Source organism: Orycteropus afer, unplaced genomic scaffold (assembly GCF_000298275.1).
Source record: "Orycteropus afer afer isolate SDZICR_OR568_19922 unplaced genomic scaffold, OryAfe1.0 scaffold00214, whole genome shotgun sequence".
NCBI classification, from domain to species: Eukaryota; Metazoa; Chordata; class Mammalia; order Tubulidentata; family Orycteropodidae; genus Orycteropus; species Orycteropus afer.
The window spans coordinates 4,185,825-4,206,585 of NW_006921801.1; positions in this window are offsets into that span (position 1 = coordinate 4,185,825).

Sequence of the window (20,761 nt, forward strand, 5' to 3'; positions counted from 1 at the left end):
GCTGTCGAGTCGATTCAAGTCATAGTGACCCCTCCTTGGGTTTCCAAGGCAGTATCTCTATAGAAGTAGATTGCCCAGTGTTCCTTCTGAGGAGTGGCTGGTGGGTTTGAACTGTCAGCCTTCCAGTTAGCAGTCAAATGCCTTAGGCACTATGCCACCAAAGCTCCCTAGCAAAGCAATATTATTTTACTACTAGATAATTAAAGGAGCTCTGGTGATGTAATGTCTAAGGAATTTGACAGCTAACAAGAAGGTTGGTGGTTCAAACCTACCAGCCACCCCATGGAAGGAAGATGGGGCAAAACTTCCATAAAGATTTACCACCTCAGAAACCCAATGGGAGTTGCTATGAGTTGGAACTGACTTGATGGCAGTGAGTTTGGTTTGATTTTGATTTAGATAATTATACAACTTGTCCCAAAGGAAGTAGGCTAGTACCTCCTCCCACGCAAACATACATTTTATTTCCTACTCAACAAGCCAGAGAAAATATATGCATATCAGGATATTTTCAACTACAAAATTTTGCAATGACTCTACACATGACTTCCATAGGAAAAAGATATGGCATTCTATTTCCATAAAGATTTACAGCCTTGGAAACTGTGTGGAGCAGTTCTACTCTGTCCTACACGGTCACTATAAATCAGAATCAACTAGATGGCAAGAGGTTTGGTTTGGTTTTCGTTTATGTACAACTTAAATATTAATGGACTTTATTATCTCATATGACAAGAAGTCTCAGTGAGCAATCACTTCACCCTCACTAGGATGGCTATTATCAAGAAAACAGAAAGTAATCTTGGAGAAAATGTGGAGAAATTGGAACCCTCATCCATTGCTGGTGGGAATGTAAAATAGTATAGCTGCTGTGGAAAACAGTTTGGCAGTTCCTCAAAAAGTTACACATAGAATTACCATACAACCCAGCAGTTCCACCTGTAGGTATATACCCAAAAGAACTTAAAGCAGGGGCTCAAGCAGATACATGTACACCAATGTTCATTACAGCATTATTCACATAGCCAAAAGGTAGAAACAACCCAAGTGTCAAGCAACAGATAAAATCTAAGTAAAAACTGTAGTTGTCAGGCACAGGTACTTTAAGCTCCTCAGTTGAAATTGTGTTTCCCTTTTCATTCCTCCTTTCTTATCTCTTCCTGCCTCCTGAGCTTTGTCCTTGACAAATTGCTACCCTTTTGATCTTGAATGGATGATTGTTCTCAGAAGTGCATACCTCTCTGGTGTTATTGTTCACCTTATAGACCTGTTTATTGTCTGGCTGAAAGTTGAGCCATTGGGGGAGGGGAGTAAATTCAGGTCCGGGCTTGAAGGGTAAGTAAGGGATATAGTCTTGGGGAGTGTTACCAGTCTCCATTCAGCCAGGAAGTCTAGTCTCTCTCTCTCTCTCTCCAGAGCTCATGAGACAAAGTGTATGTGAACTGCTGTATGGAAAGTGAATTTGCTCTGTAAATTTTCACCCAAATCACACACACACACACACACACACAGATGCCTCCAGCTCCAGTGGGCCAGGAGCATGAGGCAGAGCTGAAGCCTAAGGTCCAGGGGCCTTCATCCAGCCCCTAGAGCCAGCACTTTGAACTCAGGCTTCTAGCCTCCAAAACTATAAGAAAGTAAATCCCTGTTTGCTCCAGCCATCCACTTGTAGTATTCCTGTTAGAGCAGCTCTAGATGACCAAAACAGACAGCATTTAGAATAGTGTCCAGAACGTACATTGTATATGCAATAAATGACGGATATTAACAAACTGCACAAACACTATAATGAAATGGAGATCACATTCCCGAGAAAAGTGCAGATCACTAAGATGGTTATAATTATTTATTACACATTTAAGCAATATCAAATGCAAGGCCTTTTGGTGACTATTAGGATACAATCTTTGTCCTGCAGTAGTATAGAACCTAGCAAAGAGTATTAACGCACAAAAGAAAGGTGTGTGGAGTAAGATAAGGGTCATAAGTAAAGAGGAAAAAATTATGTTTGATTGAAGGAATCAAGATAAAACTTAAAGACAGCTATTTTTGACATGAACCTTAAAGGATGGATGAATTTTCAGTCAAATATGACATTAAGTTTCAAATGATCATGATATGTTGATCTAATATTGATCAGATATTAGATAAAGTATAGAGTTGGACCACAATATACACAGTAAGATGAACCTAGGTGGTGCAAGCTATTTGGGATTGGCTGCTAACCTATAGTCTAGTGGTTCAAATCCCACCAGTTGTTATTCAGAACAATGGCCTAGCAAATTTTTTCTGTAAAAATCATAGCCAAGAAAATCCCATGGAGCAGTTGTAGTCTGTCACACCTGGATGGAGTCTCCACGAGTTGGTGGATGACCTGATGGCAGCTAACCACAACAAGAACCATTTGTATTTAAAAAATGTATATAGATAGAAGTTTTATATCTATGTGCAGAGATAAAAGTATTAAAAATTTGTATATAAAGTCTAGATGGAGATATTAAGGACAACAGTTATTTCTTGGTAGTGAGATTGTGGAAAACAATTGTTTTACCTCCTTTTATTTCCCTTTTGATATTTAAAATGATATATATTAAGAGATTAGTTTAATAATGAGCAAAAACTACTTTTTTTTTTTTAAAGGGATGAACTAAGTGGCTGATTTAAGTGTAAGATGGTAAAATCCTTTCAATATAATTTTGGAGTTATCTATTAGTAACAATAAAATACTGGTATTCTTTTACCTACTAATTCCATCTCTAAGTGTCTGTCTTTAAAATCCACAAGCATGAAGATTTTCTGATTGCTTTATAATGGCGAAAAGAAAGGAAATAAATTATGCCCAAGAATATGGAATTAATTCAGTAAATTTTGTATGTCACTTAACATAATCGTATGCAGTTGTTAAAGTGGTCATAAAGTTCATGCAGAAATATGAAAAATGCTTGTAAATTGAAAAAATAAGATACACAACGGTGTGCACATAATTGTAAAATAAATGTGCATGAGTGGAAAAGTTCTAAAAGAAAATATAGCAAAATGCTGAGTGACTGTTGGGGTGGGACATTTTTCTTTATTGTCCTTTTTTTCTGACATGGTTAACATTACTTTTATAATGAACACAATTAAAAAAGGATATTGGTGGCCTGTTTTGAAAATCAAATATTAAAATATTGTCTATTTTCATTATTAACCAACCTTTAAACTTCTGCAGACTTTTACAGATTGAGATTGTCAACCTGAAAGTTTATCTACTATTTCTTTTAGGTATTCCTACCATGATTTGGATAGAAAAGAATGACAAAATTAGAAGGTACTCTCACAATCCCTTCCATTTACAAAAGAGGACTTTGAAGTCCAGCCATTAAAGCTAGAAGCAGAACTAAGCCTGCTAGGGTATCTCATATAATTTACAGCTTTAGATACACTCACGAGTATTAATGAACTTTTCACGTTACTGACTGAATATTGATGTTAAGTACCATTCTGGCCAGCCTGAGAGCTTGGCTTCTTGCCCTACAGGTTGTGCACGAACTTTCACTCTTCTCCACCACTTGGGGGCCCACAGCCTCCAGGGCCACAGATGCTCCACCCTGTTCTGCCCTTCCAGGTCCTTCGCTCTTCCTTCTCCCGAAGTACCGCAGGATGCCCAGCAGGGGGCGCTGGGACTCCCCTGGCTCCACGGCCCCTCCCCCAGCCAACCGTCGATTGGGCCGGCGCGTGACGTCACATAGTTTTAGCCAAACAAATGGGTTTCGGGGCGAGCGTTGGGTTCCGCCGCGCCGCGCTGGGCGCTCTGTCCGCCTCAGTGGTGGGAGCGAGCCAGGCCTCCCGCCGCCGCCGCGCGTCGGGGTGGTGCAGCTCCGGGCCAGGACTCTGTCGGGGCAGGAGCGCAGGTGGGTCGGGGCTGGGGTGAGGCGTGGCGCCAGGGAAGCGCGGTCGGGGTCCGGCGGCGGCCACCGTGGCCGCTCCCCGCCCCCTCCCGCCTGCGCTCCTGGGGCGCGGGTCGGGTGGGGGCAGGGGCGCCGCCCGCTTGTCCGGAGCTCGCGGCGCGCTCGGAGCGACTTGGCAGGGACCTGTCGGGTGCGGGCAGCCGGGCGTCTCCTTCTCGAGTGGCCCTCCTGTTTGAGTACGGGCGGGCACTGAGGCGCCCCCGCGGGCTATGGAGAGTCGGGCCGGCAGGCGGGCGGGAGCCGTGTTCCCGATTGGAACTGAAGCTGAGGAGATCACGCGTAGGCCGTGAGGAGGCACAGAACTGGCTCGCCCACCTCCTGGATCTGCAGCGGGTGAGGAAGTCGGGCCCTGGGTGGGGGTCGCCTTGCTCCAGTCGCGTCCGCCCAGGCGCAGCCACCTTGTCGTTCCCTATCCCAGCGCAGGTGAGCTGGCGCCTGCCCTTACCCTTTCTCAGGAACGGTGCAGAACGGAGGCTCGGGTGCTTCTCTCGCCTCCGGGGGCATCGCAGTCGATTTCGGTTCGGCCCCAGTCTGCGATGAAGTCATAGAGCTCTGGGTCCGCTTGTCTGTGACGTCAAGGGTTTCCAGGAGATGGGCCATGATGTCACTGCAGGCCCCAGGCGGGGACCTGGGGACCTTGGCGTGCGGAGGGGCCAGGAGGACTTGGAGGGGAGAAAAAGGAAGTTCAGTCTTAGTCGGTGCCTGGAATTGCAGTGTATTTGAACCGAAAGTTGTTCGAGATCAGCGTTTTATACTTTTAATATACTAGCCAATTTCTTTAACTGCATTTCAAACGAGAGTTAGTACAGTTCAATATGACATTTATTCAATATGACATTTATTTCGGAAAAATCTGAATCAGGGTAGGAGCTTTTTTGGAGGGGTTTTGGATATTTAATGTCACTTGTTTAGGACGCTGAACTCCTGGCTTGATGGTTTGTAATCGGAATTGCTGAAAAAAAAAAAAAAACCAGTTTGAGTATTCATTCAGTTTACCTCATTCTTTTTTTGCTAGACTATTTTGAGATCATCTGCTTGTTAGCATTTTTGTTAGTGAATGGCTCTTAAATGAAATTGTTGTAAAGGGAGGTTGAATTATTCCAACATTCTTTATAAATAATAATTACCTGAGGATCTGATGTATCCAGGTTGTTCTGTCCCTTCCTGTGCTACCATGGATAATTGAAGGTTTCCTTTGGTTATAGTTCAGTAGCAAACCTTTTTCTTGATTTCTTATGAATACTGGGCTGTAACTTAATATAATAACATAGCTCAGGATTGCATGTCTGGACAGGTTACTAAATTTTTGTCTGTAATGCTTTTAAATAAGAAACTACAGAATTTTTTTAAAAAAATGCTTTGTCTGTGTTAATATTTTATTCCAAAGCTTTCAAAAGAGATTACACTGGAAGAGATGCTAGTCACTTTCTGTGCTGACTCTCTTCAAGTATTCTAGCATATCAGTACTTTCACTCATCATTTCTTCCTCTTGTCAGAATCATTTGAATTTAAATAGAATTTAGTTCAAAAGATAGGTGGGTTACAATTGAAGCATGGTTACAATTTAGTGTCTTCAGCAGGAAGCTTGGGTAGGTGGTGTCAATCCTTCCTCACTGACCTTAACTTCTAATGGTTTTTTTTTTTTCCCCCTTCAATATACTTCCTCCTCTCTATTTACTCATTAAAAGTGATTGATAAGATATTGTCTTCTGGACTTGCTTCAACATGCAGATGGAAGTTATGCTATGCCCGTTAATGCAGGAAATGAAAGCATAATTTTACGTAACCTTGTTAATTGCTGTTAGATTTGACTAGAGGTTCACAAAACAAGGCTTTCCTGTGAATCTCATTTTGATCCACAATACAGCCTTGGGAATTTGACAGCATTGTGTGTACTACCTGAAAGTTGTTTTGTTTTTTAAGAAATTAGGAATTGTTTGGTGACAATGTTGAGTGAAAGCGCTAAACGTAAAATTTGAGCCTTTAGATCCCCCAAAGACTGATAGCTAAAACCAAACCCACACCATGGAGTTGATTCCAATTCATTGATCCCTATAAGATATCCAAGGCTATAAATCTGTATAGAAGCAGACTGCATCATCTTTCTCCTGTGGAGTGGCTGTTGGGTTTGAACCATTGACCTTTAGGTTACCAGACAAATGCCTTAACCCCTTAACTGCTGCATCATCAGAACTCCCTAAAGACTGATGTTGTTGTTGTTTGTCGTCGAGTCGGCCCCGACTCATAGTCGGGCCCCTCCTTGGGTTTCTGAGGCAGTATCACTACAGTAGGATTGCCCAACCTTCCTTCTGAGGCGTGGCTGGTGGGTTTGAACCACCAGCCTTCTGGTGAGCAGTCAAGTGCCTTAGGCACTATGCTACCAGAGCTCCTAATAAGACTGTTGTTGTTGTTGTTATGTGCCGTTGAGTCAGCCCTGACTCATAGGGACCCCTCCTTGGGTTTCTGAGGCAGAGGCAGTATCACTACGGAAGTAGGATTGCCCAACCTTCCTTCCGAGGAGTGGCTAGTGGGTTTGAACTGCCAGCCTTCTGGTTAGCAGTCAAGTGCCTTAGCCATTACACTACCAGAGGTACCTGAAAAACTGTTGATGTTGAGGGTGTGTAGCCAGCCTACTTTTTAAGATGAAGGATAGTGACAAGATAATTATTTAGGTTTAAATTGAAGGAGGTACAAAAAGGGCGTTTACACTTTCCAAGTAGCCTTTTTGGGAGCTCTGGTGGCGTAGTGCCTAAGGCATTTGACTGCTAACCAGAAGGCTGGCCTTTCGAACCCACCAGCCACTCCTTGGAAGGAAGATGGGGCAGTCTACTTCCATAGATCTACCCCCTTGGAAACCCAAGGAGGGGTTGCTGTGAGTTGGATTCCACTTGGGGGTAGTAAGTTTACTTTTTCTTTTGGAAATAGCCTTTATGAGCCAGGCTACATGGTTTGGTGTAAATTAGCGTTCTAAATGTGCTAGTGTAAGTGAGAAGGAATGAATGTCAAACCAAATGTGAGTTTAAAGACAAATGATAATAATAAAATAGCTTCTTGGCCTGTGTATTTTTTCCCTCTGTTTTGATTAGCAATTATGAAGAGATCCCCTCTCCCTTATGGCAAATAAGATACTAGGTGGAGAATAAATGTGTATTCTGATATGACTGAGAAACAGTGATTCAGGTATTAAAAAACTAGGCTTTTGTGTGTAGTTTATAACCATTTAACAAGCTATAACTCATCTGAAACATTTCTACAGTCTGTTTCTACTTACGGCAGGATGTTTTTCACCCACGCCTTGTAGCTTTAGGAAGCAGCTTTTAATTCCTATAAATGGTTTTATGAAATTTTATTTAAGATCAGGTTTATTATAATTTCTTTTTTATTTTGTCATTTTATTTTATTTTGTCATTTTACTCAGATAACAAATTTGAAGGGAGGAAATCAACCAGCCATCTTTCAGAAGGAAATCTTTCTGAAGGATAAAAGCAAATGTCATGAAAAATGAGAATGCTATGTTTTAGAAGTTCTTAAAGAATTTCTAAAATTCTTTAAAACAGAACAAAACAACTATTGCCATGGAACACCATGGAAGATTCTAACTCATAGCACCTGGTAGGACAGAGTAGAACTGCCACATAGGGTTTCCTAGGTGATAGTCTTTATGGAAGCGGACTGCCATATCTTTGAAGTGGCTGGTGGGTTCTAACTGCCGACGTTTTGGTTAGCTGCCAAGTGCTTAATCAGCATGCCACCAGGGCCCCTTAGAAATTCTTTGTTGTTGTTGTTATGAGTCCGACCCACTCATAGTGACCCCTCCTTGGGTTTCTGAGGCAGTATCACTATGGAAGTAGATTGCCCAACCTTCCTTCCGAGGAGGAGTGGCTGATGGGTTTGAACCCACAGCCTTCTGGTTAGCAGTCAAGTGCCTTAGGCACTACGCTACCAGAGCTCCTAGAAATTCTTTAGGATATGCTTATTGAATCAATTGTCATATATACTTACAATTTAAATTCTTCTGTAACTTTTCTTAAGTTTAAATTTATGCTCAGCCAGTTTAATTTGGACAAGTTTTTTTTTTTTTTTTCCCCCTGATACTCTGGTGAATCTTAATCTTGTTTTAGTATTTGTTAAGGAAAGAACATGCTTATCTTGAGAGACATCATTTAGTGTTATCTTCCAAAATTTGCAGCTGTTTAGAACCAGATACTTGAGGGAAGAAGTTACTATGGTATAATGAATGCCTTCCTTGTTAGGTCATGTGTGACAAAGGCAAAATTCAGCAAGCGTATAATCTGCAGTAGTTTGGAAGCAACAACAACAAAAAAGAACAGATTAACTCCAAATGTATTTCTGTCCCCTGGAAATGGAATTCCTGTTAATTCTTATCTTTGCATAATTTATTGTCTCTCCTTTAGTTCATGCTTATGGTATTTTGAAGCTGACTAATGGCCTGTATTATCCAGGAAAGCGTTAATGATTAAAATATAGGTTGTTTTTTAGTGTTAGAAAACGTGTCAACCTTTCATTTCCCAACTTCATCTTCTAGTTAGCTCTTTGTAGAAGAGGCTTCAGATCTTCTGAAATTTAAACTCCAGAAACACTGCATGTATATTTCCTACCCTCAGTACAAGGTAGCTGTAGATGTGAAACTCTCAGCCCTGTGTTGTTGGTGGTGGTGGTGGTTGCTTTTGGGTGGATTCCATTCATGATGCGGAATAGGACTGTTCCATGGGGTTTTCAAGGCTGTGACCTTTAAGATGCAGATTGCCTGGCCAGTTTTCTTGGTGCTTCTGAGCCAACCTTTTGGCTAGTAGTGAAGCCCTTAACCATTTGCACCATCCAGGGACTCAAGCACTATGTAAGTGTATAATTGATATTATTATCAGTCATGGAAGCTCTGGTAGCATAGTGCCTAAGGCACTGGATTGCTAACCAGAGGGCTGGTGGTTCAAACCCACCAGCAACTCCTCGGAAGGAAGATGGGGCAATCTACTTCCGTAGTGATACTGCCTTGGCAACCCAAGGAGGGGTCGCTATGAGTCGGGTCTGACTCGACGGCACATAACAACAACAACATCAGTCATAGATTTCTCTATGTAAACTCTTTATTCACCATTCATCCAACAAACATTTTTGAGTACCTCTGTGCCAGATAGTTAGGGACTTTGACACATGGATGAATTACCCTTCCTGAAAGGACGCTTAAGGAGCACTAGTGGTGCTGTGATTAAGTGCTCAGCTGCTAACTGAATGATAAGTGGTTTGAACCCACTAGCTGCTTCGTGGGGAAGAAGTGGCAGTCTTCTTCCATAAAGATTACATTCTTGGAAACCCTATAGAGCAGTTCTGCTTTGTCCTATAGAGTCTGTATGAGTCAAAATTGATGGCAGTAGGCAAGGATCCTTGGCTAGTGTTTTAATACTCCCTTGTCATGGATGGTCTTGGATCTGAGATGCTAGAATTGGGCCAGGAGGATGACCCATTTATATTATGCCAGAGTGGCCAAAGGTTTCATCTGAAGGTTAGCTTAAGGAGGTATTAGAAACTCAGGTCAAAAGAATGGGGAGTAGATTGTCAAAGCTCCAGATAGACAAAGAGTCTAGAGTCCAGGGGCTTCCATTGTCCTAGAATGAATAGAGCTTAGTGAGCTAATGCTCAAGGCCGAGCTAGTCTGTGTAGGCAGGCAGTCTAAAATTAGAAATAGAGATGAGTGACAGTCTAAACAACTGTTCTTTTCTTTCCACTCAGAGGCATGTATATACCTTCAGAGTCAATGGCTTGGTCTCTGTTCTGAACTACTCCCTCCAGGACTGCTTCATCCCACTGCCTCTTACTTTCCTGGTCCCTCAACTTCTGCCTGCCTTTTATTGTGCTTTCAGGCAGATACACATATTTTATTTTTTGCAGGAAATGTTCCTTTGAGTCAGTTATTGCTACCAATTACTGCCCTGTTTTTTATTTTTCTTTAATTGGTAAACTTCTGAAATGTATAAGCCCCTCACAGCCTTCATTCTAGTCTTTGTTTCTTTCTTCTCCTAACATTTTATTGTAAAAAATTACAAACATAACAGAAAGTTGAAAGAATTGTACACTGAATACCCATATACCCATCATCTAGTTTCTTTTATTAATATTTTCCTTATATTTGCTTGGTCTGGTGATCTACTTCCACAAATAAACCAATGAAAACCTTATGTTTGCAGTGGTCTGAACTGTAACTGATCATGAGGATAGTGCAGGATTGGGCAGTGTGCTTGGGATCTCTGTGAGTTGGGGGCCAACTCCACAGCACCTAAGACAGCATCATCTGCTTTACCATTCCTGTATCCATTTGTCAGTCCGTGTTATATTTTTGTTTTATTTCAAAGTAAGTTGCAGACATCAGTGTATTTTGTTTACCCTTAAACACTTTCAGCATATTTATCATTAACTAGATTTCAGTATTTGTTTATTCCCTGTCACTCCCCCAGTAAAATTTACATATGCAGAGCTTATGTGTACCATTCTCTTACTCTGGATAAGGTCATACATCTATGTGACCTATACCCCCTGTTAAGATATAGAACATTGCCATCACCACAGAAGGTTCCTTTATGTACCTTTCAAGTTGATTTAACTAGCTTTTTAGTCTTCTCTAATCTTCTACTAGTTTCTTCTGCAACTCCCCATTCGGAGGTCCTGATATGTTACAGCACATTTGAGTGACACTATCCTAGATTATAGGAGCTCTGGTAGCATAGTGCCTAAGGCACTTGACTGCTCACCAGAAGGCTGGCGGTTCAAACCCACCAGGCACTCCTCAGAAGGAAGGTTGGGCAGTCCTACTTCTGTAGTGATACTGCCTCGGAAACCCAAGGAGGGGTCGCTATGAGTCGGGTCCAACTCGATGGCACATAACAACAACAACATCCTAGATTATAAAGAAATGAAGAACATAGTATCCTCCTTCTTTAAACTTGTAATTTATTTTATAAACTATAAACTATAGCTAGATGTCTAAAGAGAGATTAATAAATGTTGCATGGATTCTGAGGAAAAAAATTGGTACTGCCAGAGAAAGCTTCCTTGGTATGGGTATTGTATTGGACCTTAAGTAGGATGCAGGTAATTTTTTTGTTTTCAGACTGTGAGATTAGAAGTTTTGATGTAAAGGAACAATGACAAATACAGATGGTTGGGACCAGACTTTGGAGGGAGTTTAATGATCATTTTGTTCCTGGTGACAGTTTTTGAGGAAAGAAGTAATGTGAAAATTAGATCTGCTAGTTAAATCCTTATTCTGCTTGCCATCTTTAGTACTTAGTTATATGTAAAATGCCTCTTTATTTGAGATCTCTCCTCTCTGATTCTTTGCCTGTATTTGATTCCTCTTTTTCTTGAATTTTGCTGGCAATTCCTGATTTTCCAGATCCAAACTATCTAAAGCTCTACCTTGACCCTATTATTGTTCTCCTCATAATCTGGTCCTTAGCTCTTAGGACTTCTCAGTTATAATTCAGTCCAGGTCATGCTTAACATCCTTATCTGTAAACTGTTTAACTTTTGTTAGAGTCCTAGCAATAGGATGCTTGTATTTGTGTATCTTGGTATAATTCATACTTACTGGTCAAGCATTTGCAAGAAGAGTATTTGCTCTAAGTAGTTGAAGCAACATCCTTTATTCAGAGAGAAATTAAACTGATTAGATTTGCTAAGAACAAACCCCAGAGTGACATTGCTGAACTTGCCTTCTCTAAGGGCTACTGCCACCACAAGTCCTAGAACAGTGTTACTGAATCAGGAAGCTGCTGCCACCATGCTTGGCAGAACTTTCAATCTCCTTGTGCAGACCCATCATTTCATGTTACTTTTTGCCTTCCATGTCTCATGCAGGCATGACTTCTTGGCCACACCTAGGTCATATGTGAAACTTTAGCTTCACGATTTGGGGAATGTGGTGTTTAGCTCTTCAGCCTCTGTAAAACAGGAAACCTATACATGAAGGGATTGGAGTGGGTACTGAGTCTGTAGTGCACTCAGTTAGTGAAAAACTAAACTCCTTTTTCCTAGATTTTATCAACATGACAAAGTTAAATCTTTTCTAATTTTGATGTTTCTGTCCAAAGAAACATCAAATGGGTACTGTGCTAGTTTCCTAAGATCTACTAAAACTGCTGAAATTATCTATCATTTAGCTTATGTTGTGAGTATAACAGAAAACATAACTCAGATTTCCTGGCTTGCAATACTGGAAACCCTAAGGGTGAGGCTTGATCCACTTGTTGCTTTTATGTGATTAGGACCTCGTCTTTCTCTTCCTTCCTTTATTTAATGAGTCCGCTTTTGTGGTGGTGGTCCAGTTTTGCAGGGCCTCACAGCGTGGCTGTCAGGTGCTCAAGCTCTAGACCTCAGGTCCAGAGGAGGGGAATGAGAGTGCTTCTGCAGAAGCTTTAGGGCAGTGCTGTTAATCTCTTTTGTGCCATAGATTCCCTTTGGCAGTGTGAAGCCTATTGGACCCTTTTCTGCGTAGTATTTAAAAATAAAATACATAAAACTACAAACAAATCAGTTATATTAAAGTATAGTTATCAAAATATTTTTTAAAAATTGCGAGACAGTAATATGTGCTTCTTTATTATATGATAAGATCTAGTGCTGGGAGCTCTGGTAGCATAGTGGCTAAGACACTTGCCTGCTAACCAGACGGCTGGCGGTTCAAACCCACCAGCCACTCCTCGGAAGGAAGGTTGGGCAATCCTACTTCCATAGTGATACTGCCTCGGAAACCCAAGGAGGGGTCGCTATGAGTTGGGTTTGACTCGATGGCACATAACAACAACAACAACAGTGTGAATCTAATAATTTCCAAGTAGTGATGAGTATTATCACTATTTGGAGGTATCTGAAACCAGTGATCATGTAATATGAAAATATCTGTGATTGGGGATAAAGTAATAGATATTGCTGAGGCTCTGGTAGCATAGTGCCTAAGGCACTTGACTGCTCTCCAGAGGGCTGGCAGTTCAAACCCACCAGCCACTCCTCGGAAGGAAGGTTGGGCAATCCTACTTCCGTAGTGATACTGCCTCGGAAACCCAAGGAGGGGTCGCTATGAGTCGGGGCCGACTCGACGGCAAACAACAGCAACAACAACAACAAGGCTATTGTAGTATGTTGCCTAAATTTACAATAGAAGGAGATGCTCAATTTCACTTGGAAGTTAGTGAAAGTAAAGATGTAAATTTTTCCCCATTCATGCTTATAGGCTATTCATAAACCTCTTCAGAGGTCCATGAACCTCAGCTTAGGAACTGCTGCTTGAAGAGAGCATATCTTCCTGGAAACCCAGCAAATGTCTTCTTGTATCTCATTGACTTTGGACTGTATCAACATTTCTGAACCAACCAGAAAACCAAACCAAGACCTGTTGCCGTTGAGTTGAATCTGACTCATAGTGACCCTATAGGACAGGGTAGAACTGCCCCACAGGGTTTCCAAGGCTCTTGGAAAGTAGACTGCCACATCTTTCTCCTGTGGGGCAGCTCGTAGATTCAAACTGCTGACTTTTCAGTTAGCAGCCGAACTTCACTTAACCACTGCACCACCAGATGTCATTGAACCAACCGAAGGCCAGAGAAATAAGATATGCTAATTGGTTCAGCCAGCCTGGGCCTACCCCTGGGGTCTTTCCTACCTAAACACCATGATGGGAGAGGAGTGGATTCTTAGAGGAATTTCAAGGGCCGATGGATGCTGGATAGCAAATAGCATATGTTTATAGGTTTGGCGGATGGTATTTCTGTATACATGTATGTATGTACTATAAAAACATCCATATATATAATAGAGCTAATGGGCAAAATCATGATAATATCTTGAGGGAGTGAGTTGCTGGACCTGTGGGCTTGGAACCATTGTCATGGGGGATATCAAACTCATTTGGCATGATATAATACACAAAAACACTGTTCTGCATCCTAATTTGGTAAGTAGTGACGGGGGTCACTTGGATGCTTGTGAGCAGCCATCTAAGATGCAACAATTGGTTTCTTCATGTCCTAAGCAAAGAAGAGTGAAGAAAATTAAAGACACATGGCAACAATTAGTCCAAAGGACTAATTTTGTAACCTCAGCTTACACAGCCCTGACCAGAAGTAGGTGGTGCCCCGCTATCACTGACAGACACTTGGAAAGGGGTCAGAATTGGAGACTCTGTTGAGTGGGAGAAAAATGTGGAACAAAACTCAAAATTATTAAAAAAGACCAAGATTAGTGGTCTGATCGAACCTGGTGAAACTCCCAAGATTATGGTCCCTAGTTACCCTTTGAGCCTGGAATTGAACTCACTTCTGTGGCTTAACTTTCAGCCAAACAATAGACAGGCCTGTGAGGTGAACATTTATAACAAGAAGTTACACTCCTTAGAACAGTCAACTGTGGGAAATCAGAAGGGTAGCATTTGTGCAGGGACAGAGGTCAGAAGGCAGGAATGCATAGGAAAGAAGGACACAGGGAAAAGGTAATCACAGGGAGGAAGTGGGATGGTAGCTGTTACATTGTGGGGATTGCAATCAACATAAAGAAACAAAATCTGTATAAACTGTTGAATGGAAAACCAAATTGCTCTGTAAACTTTCACCCAAATCACAACCAAAAAGTTAAAAAAAACCCAAAACAACAAATAGCATATGTCCATTATGTCATGCTTAGTCCACTCCCTCTCCTCTGCTTCCTAGTCAACCAAATTTTAGTGAATATTTCATTTGGATTTGTCTTTTCCTTTTCAGTATTTCTGTTCTGGTAACATCCTAGCTGGAGTAAATGATCTCCAATGTGGGATGTGTGGTATAGTCCTTTGGGTTGCAAAAAATATATATATTAGAACTTTTATTTTTCTCATTCTTTTAACATTTATACGTTACTCTGTATGTAAATTATATTAGTACCAAAACCAGACTGCCATCAAGTCAATTCTGACTCATAGTGATCCCCACTGGGATTCCAAGGCGGTAGATCTTTATGGAAGTAGATTGCCCCATCTTCCTTCTGTGGAGCGGCTGGTGGGTTTGAACTGCCAACCTTCTGGTTATCAGTCAGATGCTTTAGGCACTGTGCCACCAGAGCTCCCTATATTAGTACAGTGGTGGTGGTGGTGGTTGTTAGGTGCTGTCGAGTTTGTTCCGACTCACAGCAACCCTGTGTACAAAGGAACGAAACACTGCCTGGTCTTGCGCCACTCTCGCGGTCCTTGCCACACCTGAGGCCATTGTTGTAGCTGCTGTGTCCATTCATCTTTTTGAGGGCCTTCCCCTTTTTCGCTGACCCTCCGCTTTACTTTGCTTCTTCCAAAGAGTGGTCCCTACTGACAACATGACCAAAGTAGGTGAGACGAAGTTTGGCTATTCTCGCTTCCGAGGAACATTCTGGCTGCACTTCTTCCAAGACAGATTTGTTTGTTCTTTTGGCAGTCTGTGGTACTTTCAGTGTTCTTCGCCAACACCACATCTCAAAAGCATCAACTCTTCTTTGGTCTTCCTTGTTCATTGTCCATCTCTCACATGTATAAGAGGCAATTGAAAATGCCATGGCTCAGGTTAGGCACACCTTAGTCTTCAAAGAGACATCTTTGCTCTTTGTCATTTGAAAGAGGTCTTTTGCAGAAGATTTGCTCAATGCAATGCGTCGTATGATGTCTTGACTGCTGCTTCCATTGGTGTTGGTTGTAGGTTCAAGTAATATGAAGTCTTTAACAACGTCCATCTATTATGATGCTTATTGGTCCAGTTGTGAGGATTTTTGTTTTCTTTTATTGAGGTGTAATCCATGCTGCGACTGTAGCCTTTAGTTTTCATCAGTAAGTGCTTCAAATCGTCCTCACTTTCAGCAAGCAGGGTTGTGTCATCTGCATATTGCAGGTTGTTAATGAGTCTTCCTCCAATCCTGATGCCACGTTCCTCTTCATGTAGTCCAGCTTTTCAGATTATGTGTTCAGCATACAGATTGAATAAATATGGTGAAAGGATACAACCCTGACAGACTCTACTTTCTGATTTTAAAAAATGCAGTATCCCCTTGTTCTGTTCAAACAACAGCCTCTTGGTTTATGTACAGGTTCCTCATGAGCACAAACAAGTCTTCTGGAATTCCCATTCTTAATGTTACCCATAATTTGTTAAGATCCACACAATCAAATGCTTTTGCGTAGTTAGTAAAACACAAGTAAACATTTTTCTGGTATTTGCTTTGAGCCAAGATCCATCTGACATCAGCAATGATATCCTTTGTTCCTCATCCTCTTCTGAATCTAGCTTGCAATTTTGGAAGTTCTCTGTCTATATACTGCTGCAACTGTTTTTGAATTATCTTCAGTAAGATTTTACTTGTGTGTGATATTAATGATATGGGTTGATAATTTCCACCTTTCTGTGGGATCACGTTTCTTTGGAATGGGTACAAATATGGATCTCTTCCAGTCAGTTGGCCAGGTAGCTGTCTTCCAAATCTCCTGGCATAGCCGAGTGAGTGACTCCAGCATGGCATCCATTTGTTGAAACATTGCAGTGGGTGTTTTGTCAATTCCTGGAGCCTTGTTTTTCACCAATTCCTTCAGTGCAGCTTTGATTTCTTCAGTGTCATTGGTTCTTGATCACATGCCACCTTTTGAAATAGATGAGCATCAACCAATTCTTTCTGGTACAGTGACTCTTTGTATTCCTTTCATCAACTTTTGTTGTTTCCTGCATCATTCAGTATATTGTCCATAAAATCTTTCAATATTGTAACTTGAGGCTTAGATTTTTTCTTCAGTTCTTTCAACTTGAGAAATGCTGAGTTCTTCCCTTTTGGCTTTCTAACTCTAGATCTTTGCACATTTCATTATAATAATTGACTTTGTCTTCTTAAGCTGCTTTTTGAAATCTGTCCATCTCTTAATTCTTATTGATTCTTCCATCCACTTTAGCTACTCTCCATTCGGGGGCAAATTTCAGAGTTTCTTCTGACATCCATTTTGGTCTTTTCTTCCTTTCCTGTTTTTTTAATGACCTTTTGCTTTCTTCGTGGATGATGTTCTTGATGTCATCCACAGTTGTTCTGGTTTTTGGTCATTGGTGTTTAATGCATCAAATCTATTCTTTAGATGGTCTCTAAATTCAGGAGGGCTCTGGTAGCATAGTGGCTAAGTCACTTGCCTGCTAACCAGACGGCTGGCGGTTCAAACCCACCAGCCACTCCTCGGAAGGAAGGTTGGGCAATCCTACTTCCGTAGTGATACTGCCTCGAAAACCCAAGGAGGGGTCGCTATGAGTCGGGGCCGACTCGACGGCACATAACAACAACAACAACAACATAATCAGGGTTGGGAGCTCTGGTGGCATAGTGCCTAAGGCATTTGACTGCTAACCAGAAGATGGGGCAATCTACTTCCGTAGTGACACTGCCTCGGAAACCCAAGGAAGGGATCGCTATGAGTTGGATCCGACTTCCAAGGAAGGGGTCGCTATGAGTCGGATCTGACTCGACGGCACATAACAACAACAACAACACAGAAGGCTGACAGTTCAAACCTACCAGCCACTCCTTGGAAGGAAGATTGGGCAATCTATTTTTGTGGAGATACTGCCTCGGAAGCCCAAGGAGGAGTTAACTGTCCGGATCGACTTGATGGCAGTGAGTTTGGTGTTTTTTTTTTTTTTTTTTAATAATCAGGGTCATATTTTGGCTCTTAGGGATTTGTTTTAACTGTCTTCTGCTTCAACTTGAACTTGCATATGAGCATCTAATGGTCTGTTCCACAATCAGCTCCTGGCCTTGTTTTGGCTGAAGATATTGACCCCTCTCCATTGCCTCTTGCCACAGATGTAGTCAGTCTGATTCCTGTGTACTCCATCTGGCAAAGTCCATGCGGATAGCTGCTGTTTGTGTTATTGAAAAAATGTATTTGCAATGAATAAGTCGTTATTCTTACAAAATTCTATCATGCGATCTCCAGCATTATTTCTATCACCAAGGCCATATTTTCCAACTACTGGTGGTTTTTCTTTGTTTCCAACTTTTGCATTCCAATCACCAGTGATAATTAGCACATCCTGATTGTATGTCTGGTGAATTTCAGACTGCAGAAGTTGGTAACAATTTTCAGTTTCCTCATTTTTGGCTTTGGTGGTTGGTGCATACATTTGAATAGTAGTAGTGGTATTATCTGATCTTCCTTGTAGGCATATGGATTTTATCCTGTCACTGACATCATTGTGCTTCAGTATAGATCTTGAAACTTTATTTGTGATGATGAATGGCATGCCATTCCTCTTCAGTTTGTCATTCCTGACATAGTAGATGCAGTGAATTGCTTGATGTGGCCCTTCTAGCCATTGTCCTCCATTCTGTGATGTTTTGTAAATGCCATTATCCATGCCTGTTTGGGGTGGTGTGATAGTTAAGGTCAGGTATCACCTTGGCTGGGCAGCTGGTAGTAGTCATTCCCTATAATGACTGGCAATAGACTCTTTGATGGGATTTAGGTTATGGCTGTTGGGGCAACACAGGTGAAATGTATCTTGAGTCCTGCCTTGCTGGAGGGTATAATTCAAATCACCACCCTTAGCTTCCGTGAGGGTATACCTACGAATCTCCTGGGAAGATTTGCCCTCCTCTTGCTCCGGTTTTGTGTCTTGGATCATCCTCATCTCACCCCTGGATTTGGGACAGCAGCCGTCATCTGATCTGCTGATCGAGGTTCTTCAAACCCTGAGATTTGGGAGATCCTCCAGACCTACTCACAGACCTGGGACTCCCCAGCCTGCCAGCCTGCCAGCCTCCACCACTACTACGTGAAATGAACCCGTGGGTGTCTGTGAGTTCTGTGAGGCGTTATAGCGAAATACAGAACCCCAAGACTGGGGAAATTACTGGGAGGAGAAGGAGGAGTTAATGTCTGAAATGATGGAGTGGTACGGTAGTTTGGACATTTGGAACATCTTTAACCTCCGCCTCATGGGGACTGGCCTCGTACTGATCTTTCTAAGAGAAATTGTTCAAGCAGTAGATCACATGGTTGTCTGATTCAAAATGGCTAAAACCAGTCCATTTCAGCTCACCAATGCCTAGGATATCGATCTTTATGCGTTCCATTTCATTTTTGACAACTTCCAGTTTTCCTAGATTCATACTTCGTACATTCTATGTTTTGATTATTAATGGATGTTTGCAGCCGTTTCTTCCCATTTTGAGTAGTGCCACATTTGCACACGGAGGTCCCAAAAGCTTTACTACATCCACATCATTAAGGTCAGCTCTGCTTTGAGGAAGAACCTCTTCCCTAGTCACATTTAGAGTGTCTTCCGACCTGAGGGCCTCATTTTCCAGCACTATATTGGACATTGTTTCATGGCTATTCATAAAGTTTTCCAGTAATATATGAGACAGTGTTTCACTGCTAGTCATAAAGTTTTCACTGGCCAATTCTTTGAGAAGGATGGCCTCTTCCTTCTTCCAAGTCTCTGTTAGTCTGGAAGCTGTACTGAAACCTGTCCACCACGGGTGACCCTGCTAATATTTGGAATACCAGTAGCATAGCTTTTAGCCTCACAGCAATATGCAAGCCAGCACAGTATGACAAACTGATAGATGAGAGGTGGAGTACAGCAGTACACATATGTAATTTATAAATATATAAATTAGTACTTGGACCCAGAATGAAAGCCCCTGGAAGGAGCAGTCAGGAAATCTGATGACATACTGCACTGGGCATATCTGTTTCAAAGGATCCCTTTAAAGTGTTAAAGAGAAAGGTTGTCAGTTTGAAGACTGAAGTGCTCCTGATCCAAGCCATGGTATTTTCAATAGCTTCTTGCATTGAAATATGGATATTGAATAAGGAAGACCGCAGAAGCATTGATGGACTTGAGTTGTGTTGGTGAAGAATATTGGAAATACCATGGACTGCTAGAAGAACAAATAAATATGTCTTGGAAAAAGTACAGTGGAAATGCTCCTTAGAAGTGCAAATGGCTAGACTTCATTTCATGTACTTTGGCCATGTTGTCAGAAGGGACCCGTCCCTGGAGAAGGATATCATGCTTGGTAGAGGGTCAGTGAAAAAGGGGAACACCTTCAAACACATGGATTGACATAGTGGCTGCAATGATGGGCTCAAGCATAGAAGATATTGTGAGGATGGCACCAGACTGGCAGTGTTTTGTTCTGTTGTGCAAACTCTGTAAATTGGAGCCCACTTGATGGCACCTAACAACATTAACAACAACAACAACATGTTAAAAATGCTTTAAATCATGGGAATGAGAAAATTTGAGATAACGATGTATACCAAGAAATCAAATGACATATTGCATTGGGCAAATTTGCTGCAAAATAATCACTTTAATGTGTTAAAAAGCAAAGATGTTACTTTGAGGACTAAGGTGTGCCTGACTCAAGCCATAGTATTTTCAGTTGCTTCATATGCATGTGGAAGCTGGTCAGTGAATAAGGAAGACTGAAGAAAAATTGATGCATTTGATTTATGGTGTTGGTGAAGAATATTGAATATATCATGTACTGCCAGAAGGATGAACAAATCTGTCTTAGAAGCTGGAATGCTTCTTGGAAGTGTAGGTGGTGTGACTTTGTCTCATGTACTTTGGATGTGTTGTCAAGAGCCACCAATTCCTGGAAAAGGACATTGTTGTTGTTGTTGTTATGTGCCGTCGAGTCATACCTGACTCATAGCGACCCCTCTTTGGGTTTCCGAGGCAGTATCACTACGGAAGTAGGATTGCCCAACCTTCCTTCCGAGGAGTGGCTGGTGGGTTTGAACCGCCAGTCGTCTGGTTAGC